The sequence below is a fragment of the Triticum dicoccoides genome, chromosome 2A (genome assembly GCF_002162155.2).
Source record: "Triticum dicoccoides isolate Atlit2015 ecotype Zavitan chromosome 2A, WEW_v2.0, whole genome shotgun sequence".
Lineage (NCBI taxonomy): Eukaryota > Viridiplantae > Streptophyta > Magnoliopsida > Poales > Poaceae > Triticum > Triticum dicoccoides.
The window spans coordinates 326720478-326727285 of NC_041382.1; positions in this window are offsets into that span (position 1 = coordinate 326720478).

Here is a 6808-nt window from a genome sequence, read left to right on the forward strand (position 1 = left end):
GGCCGCGTGTGGCGGCGACGCTGGGGGCATGCGACGACGACGACGGTGTGGGCTGCAGGGGGGCGACGGTTATAAAGGGGCGGGGAGAGGCGACTTGGGGGAGGGGTCGGCCTCGGGAGGTGGAGTCCTCCCCGGACTCGGGTGGCGGCGGCGCTGGTCGGGACTCTGTCCCGACCCGGCGAGAGGCAGCGGCGGCAGGCTGGGCCGGGCCGCGCGGCTGGGCCCTTGGCCCAGTCGGGCGCAGGGTCTCTTTTTTTTAAACAATTTCACTGCGACTAAAAAATTTCTAGAAAAATAATAAAATTCTAAAAATACCAAAACAAATTTTCTCCGTCTAAATAAAATATTTTGAACATGATGAACATTTTTTTGGCTCTAAATGCAATTTTGAAAACGTGCAATTTTTCCTAAATTCAAATAAAATAGCAAATAAAACCAAAATAAAATCTTATTTGATCTTTTTAAACCTTCAATATTTCTTTATTTTGGGAAAATCATTTTATTCCCTCTCTCATAATTTTCATAATAGAAATAATTGAAGATGAAATAAATAAAATCAAACGATCCTATTTTCAAAATTTGAGAAAACTCAAATATGAAAATAACGAAATCCCCAACTCTCTCCGAGGGTCCTTGAGTTGCGTAGAATTTCTAGGATCAACCAAAATGCAATGAAATATGATATGCAATGATGATCTAGTGTATAAAATTCCAAATTGAAAATTTGGGATGTTACAAGGAGACTTGGAGTGGACGTCAAGAAAGAAGCTAGGAGGCCACGAGGCAAGAGCACGCGCCCAGGGGGGAAGGCGCGCCCCACCCTCGTGGGCCCCTCACAGCTCCACCGACATACTTCTTCCTCCTATATATACACATATACCCCGAAAACATCCAGGAGCACCACGAAACCCTATTTCCACCGCCGCAACCTTCTGTACCGTGAGATCCCATTTTGAGGCCTTTTCCGGCGCTCTGTCGGAGGGGGGATCAATCACGGAGGGCTTCTACATCAACACCATAGCCTCTCCGATGATGTGTGAGTAGTTTACCACAGACCTTTGGGTGCGTAGTTATTAGCTAGATGGCTTCTTCTCTCTCTTTGGATCTCAATACAAAGTTCTCCTCGATTCTCTTGGAGATCTATTCGATGTAATTCTTTTTGCAGCGTGTTTGTCGAGATCCAATGAATATTGGGTTTATGATCAAGATTATCTATGAACAATATTTGATTCTTCTTTGAAATATTTTATGCATGATTTAAATATCTTTGCAAGTATCTTCGAATTATCAGTTTGGTTTGGCCTACTAGATTGATCTTTCTTGCAATGGGAGAAGTGCTTAGCTTTAGGTTCAATCTTGCGGTGTCTTTTCCCAGTGACAGTAGGGTCAGCAAGGCACATATTGTATTGTTGCCATCAAGGATAAAAAGATGGGGTTTATATCATATTGCTTGAGTTTATCCCTCTACATCATGTCATCTTGCCTAATGCGTTACTCTGTTCTTATGAACTAAATACTCTAGATGCATGCTGGATAGCGGTCGATGTCTAGAGTAGTAGTAGTAGATGCAGAATTGTTTCGGTCTACTTGTCGCGGACGTGATGCCTATATACATGTTCATGCCTATATATTCTCATAACTATGCGCTTTTCTATCAATTTCTCGACAGTAATTTGTTCACCCACCGCAGAATTTGCTATCTTGAGAGAAGCCACTAGTGAAACCTATGGCCCCCGGGTCTATCTTCCATCATATTATTTTCCTATCAATTTTCTATTTCTCTTTCGGAATATTTATTTTCCAATCTATACAACAAAAATACCAAAAATATTTATCTTAGTGTCTTTATCAGATCTCACTTTCGTAAGTGACTGTGAAGGGATTGACAACCCCTTTATCGTGTTGGTTGTGAGGTTCTTGTTTGTTTGTGCTAGTACGAGGGACTTGCATGTAGTCTCCTACTAGATTGATACATTGGTTCTCAAAAACTAATGGAAATAGTTACGCTACTCTGTTGCATCACCCTTTCCTCTTCAAGGGAAAACCAACGCAAGCTCAAGAGGTAGCAAGAAGGATTTCTGGCGCCGTTGTGGGGGAGATCTATGCACAAGTCAAGACATACCAAATACCCATCACAAACTATTATCCCTCACATTACATTATATGCCATTTGCCTCTCGTTTTCCTTTCCCCCACTTCACCCTTGCCATTTTATTCGCCCTTTTTCATTCGCCTCTTTTCCGGTTGCCTCTTTTTGCTTGCTTCTAGTGTGCTTGTGTGTTCGATTGTTTGTCACGATGGCTCAAGACAATATTAAATTGTGTGACTTCTCCAATACCAACAATAATGATTTTATTAGCACTCCGATTGCTCCTCTTATTGATGCTGAATCTTGTGAAATTAATACTGCTTTGCTGAATCTTGTCATGAAAGATCCGTTTTCTGGCCTTCGTAGTGAAGATGCCGCTACCCATCTAAACATCTTTGTTGATTTATGTGATATGCAAAAGAAGAAAGATTTGGATAATGATATTGTTAAATTGAAGCTATTTCCGTTTTCGCTTAGAGGTCGTGCTAAAACTTGGTTTTCGTCTTTCCCTGAAAATAGTATTGATTCGCGGAATTAGTGCAAAGATGCTTTTATCTCTAAGTATTTTCCTCCCGCTAAGATCATCTCCCTTAGAAATGATATCATGAATTTTAAGCAACTTGATCATGACCATGTTGCACAAGCTTGGGAGAGGATGAAAGTAATGATACGTAATTGCCCTACTCATGGATTATATTTATGGATGATCATACAAAAAATTTATGCCGGATTGAATTTCGCTTCTAGAAATCTCCTAGATTCGGCCGCAGGCGGCACTTTTATGGAAATCACTTTACGGTTAATTATTCTCAATGGCACACCGAAAGATCTACTAGTAAAAAGGTTCATGCTATAGAAGAAATTAATGTTTTGAGTGGAAAGATGGATGAACTTATGAAATTGTTTGCCAATAAGAGTTTTTCTTCTTATCCTAATGATATGCCTCTGTCTACTTTGATTGAGAATAATAATGAATCTATGGATGTGAATTTTTTGGTAGGAACAATTTTGGTAACAACACTTGTAGTGGAAACTTTAATCCTAGGTCATTTCCTAGTAATTCCTCTAATAATTATGTTAATTCCTACAACAACTCTTATGGAAATTTTAATAAGATTCCCTCTGATTTAGAGACTAGTGTTAAAGAATTTATGATTTCGCAAAAGAATTTCAATGCTTTGCTTGAAGGAAAATTGCCTAAAATTGATGAGTTGGCTAGGAACGTGGATAGAGTTTCTCTTGATGGTGATTCTTTGAAACTTAGATCTATTCCACATAAGCATGATATCAATGAGTCTCTTAAAGCCATGAGAATTTCCATTGATGAGTGCAAAGAAAGAACCGCTAGGGTGCGTGCTAAAAAGGATTGCTTTATAAAAGTGTGTTCTTCTAGTTTTCACGATAATAAGGATGAAGATCTAAAAGTGATTGATGTGTCTCCTATTAAATCTTTGTTTTGCAATATGAATCTTGATAATGATGGGACTGGAGATGTGTCGACTTTAGCCAGAAGGCGTCCCAATGATTCAGAGTTTTTAGATCTTGATGCAAAAATTGGTAAAAGTGGGATTGAAGAGGTCAAAACTTTACATAGCAATGTACCCACTATTTTGGATTTCAAGGAATTTAATTATTATAGTTGCTCTTTGATAGATTGTATTTCCTTGTTGCAATCCGTGCTAAATTCTCCTCATGCTTATGATCAAAATAAAGCTTTTACCAAACATATCGTTGATGCTTTAATGAAATCTTATGAAGAAAAGCTTGAATTAGAAGTTTCTATCCCTAGAAAATTTGATGATGAGTGGGAAACTACTATTAAAATTAAAATTAAAGATCATGAATGCTTTGCATTATGTGATTTGGGTGCTAGTGTTTCCATGATTCAAAAAACTTTGTGTGATGTGTTAGGTTTCCGTGAATTTGATGATTGTTCTTTAAATTTGCATCTTGCGGATTCCACTATTAAGAAACCTATTGGAAGGATTAATGATGTTCTTATTGTTTCACATAGGAATTATGTGCCCATAGATTTTATTGTTCTTGATATAGATTGCAATCCTTCATGTCCTATTGTTCTTGGTAGACCTTTCCTTAGGACGATTGGTGCAATTATTGATATGAAAGAAGGAAACATTAGATTCCAATTTCTGTCAAGGAAAGGCATGGAACACTTTCCTAGAAAGAAAATTAAATTACCTTATGAATCTATTATGAGAGCCACTTATGGATTGCATACCAAAGAAGACAATACCTAGATCTATTCTTGTTTTTATGCCTAGCTAGGGGCGTTAAACGATAGCGCTTGTTGGGAGGCAACCCAATTTTATTTTTGTTTCTTGCTTTTTGGTTCTGTTTAGTAATAAATAATTCATCTATATTGTGTTTATATGTGGTTTTGTGCTTTTAATTAGTGTTTGTGCCAAGTAGAACCTTTGGGAAGACTAGGGGGAAGTTTTTGTGATCTTGCTGTAAAAAACAGAAACTTTGGCGCTCACGATATTTGCTGCCATTTTTTACTGGAGAGTGCGATTATGTTGATTATTTTTGAAGATGATTAATAGACAAATTACTCACTTCCACCAATTTATTTCAGAATTATTGGGGTTACATAAGTATTCGAAACCTACAGATTACTACATACTGTTCTGTTTTTGACAGATTCTGTTTTTCGCGTGTTGTTTGCTTATTTTGATGAATCTATGGCTAGTATCGGGGGGTATGAACCATAGAGAAGTTGTAATACAGTAGGTTTAACACCAATATAAATAAAGAATGAGTTCATTACAGTACCTTCAAGTGGTGGTTTGTTTTCTTATACTAACGGAGCTCATGAGATTTTCTGTTGAGTTTTGTGTCGTGAAGTTTTCAAGTTTTGGGTAAAGATTTGATCGATTTTGGAATAAGGATTGGCAATAGCCTAAGCTTGGGGATTCCCAAGGCACCCCAAGGTAAAATTCAAGGTAAACCAAAAGCCTAAGCTTGGGGATGCCCCGGAAGGCATCCCCTCTTTCGTCTTTGTCTATCGGTAACTTTACTTGAGGCTATATTTTTATTCACCACATGATATGTGTTATGCTTGGAGCGTCTTGTATGATTTGTGTCTTTGATTTTTAGTTTACCACAATCATCCTTTCTGTACACACCTTTTGGAGAGACACACATGAATTGGAATTTATAGAATACTCTATGTGCTTCACTTATATCTTTTGAGCTAGATAATTTTGCTCTAGTGCTTCACATATATATCTTTAAGAGCACGGCGGTGGTTTTATTTTATATAAATTATTGATCTCTCAGGCTTAACTTATATAATTTTGAGAGTCCTTTAGAACAGCATGGTAATTTGCTTTGGCTATAAAATTAGTCCTAATATAATAGGCATCCAAGATGGGTATAATAAAAACTATCATAAAAAGTGCATTGAATACTATGAGAAGTTTGATACTTGATGATTGTTTTGAGATATGAAGATGGTGATATTAGAGTCATGCTAGTTGCTTAGTTGTGAATTTCAGAAATACTTGTTCTAAAGTTTGTGATTCCCGTAGGATGCACTTATGGTGAACCGTTATGTGAAGAAGTCGGAGCATGATTTATTTATTGATTGTCTTCCTTATGAGTGGCAGTCGGGGACGAGTGATGGTATTTTCCTACCAATCTATCCCCCTAGGAGCATGCGCGTAGTACTTTGTTTCGATAACTAGTAGATTTTTGCAATAAGTATGTGAGTTCTTTATGACTAATGTTGAGTCCATGTATTATATGCACTCTCACCCTTCCACCATTGCTAGCCTCTCTAGTACTGCGCAACTTTCATCGGTACCATAAACCCACCATATACCTTCCTCAAAACAGACACCATACCTACCTATTATGGCATTTATATAGCCATTCCGAGATATATTGCCATGCAACTTACCACTATTCCGTTTCTTATGACACGCTTCATGTAACGCCCCGTATGTAACTTGCCATATTTGTATTCCAACTCTTGCCATTTTCGGCACTAAGTTATGTTATTCCCTTGTGGTTGGGTTTTTCCTTCGTGTTGCTTTTATCCATGTCATGCATCTCATATCATGTCATCATGTGCATCGCATTTGCATACGTGTTCGTCTCATGCATCCGAGCATTTTCCCCGTTGTCCGTTTTGCATTGCGGCACTCCTATGTCCTCCGGCGTCCCCTTTTTGCCTCTTTTCGTGTGCGGGTGTTAAACATTCTCGGATTGGAGCGAGACTTGCCAAGCGGCCTTGGTATACCACCGGTAGACCGCCTGTCAAGTTTCGTACCATTTGGACTTCGTTTGATACTCCAACGGTTAACCGAGGAATCGTAAAGGCCTCGTGTGTGTTGCAGCCCGACACCTCTCCAAAGTGGCTGAACACCCAGCTAAACCCCCTCCATCCTCTCGGCCGTTCGATCACGATCGCGTGGCCGAAAACCGCACTCCATTTGGAGTCTCCTAGCTCCTTCTATGTATAAATAGGCCTCCCCCTCCTTCATTTTCGGGTCCAAACCCTAGCTTCCTTCCCCCGCCGCCGCCGGACACATCCGAGACGGCCGGACGTGTCCGCACCGCCGCCCGGACCAATCCGCAGTTGCCACGTGGGCAGCCCGCACCCACATCGCCGCCGGCCCGCCCGAGCCCGGGTCGCCCCCCAAGCCCGTGCGCGCGCCGCCCGCTCCCCACGCACCCCGCCGCCTACGCCGCGCC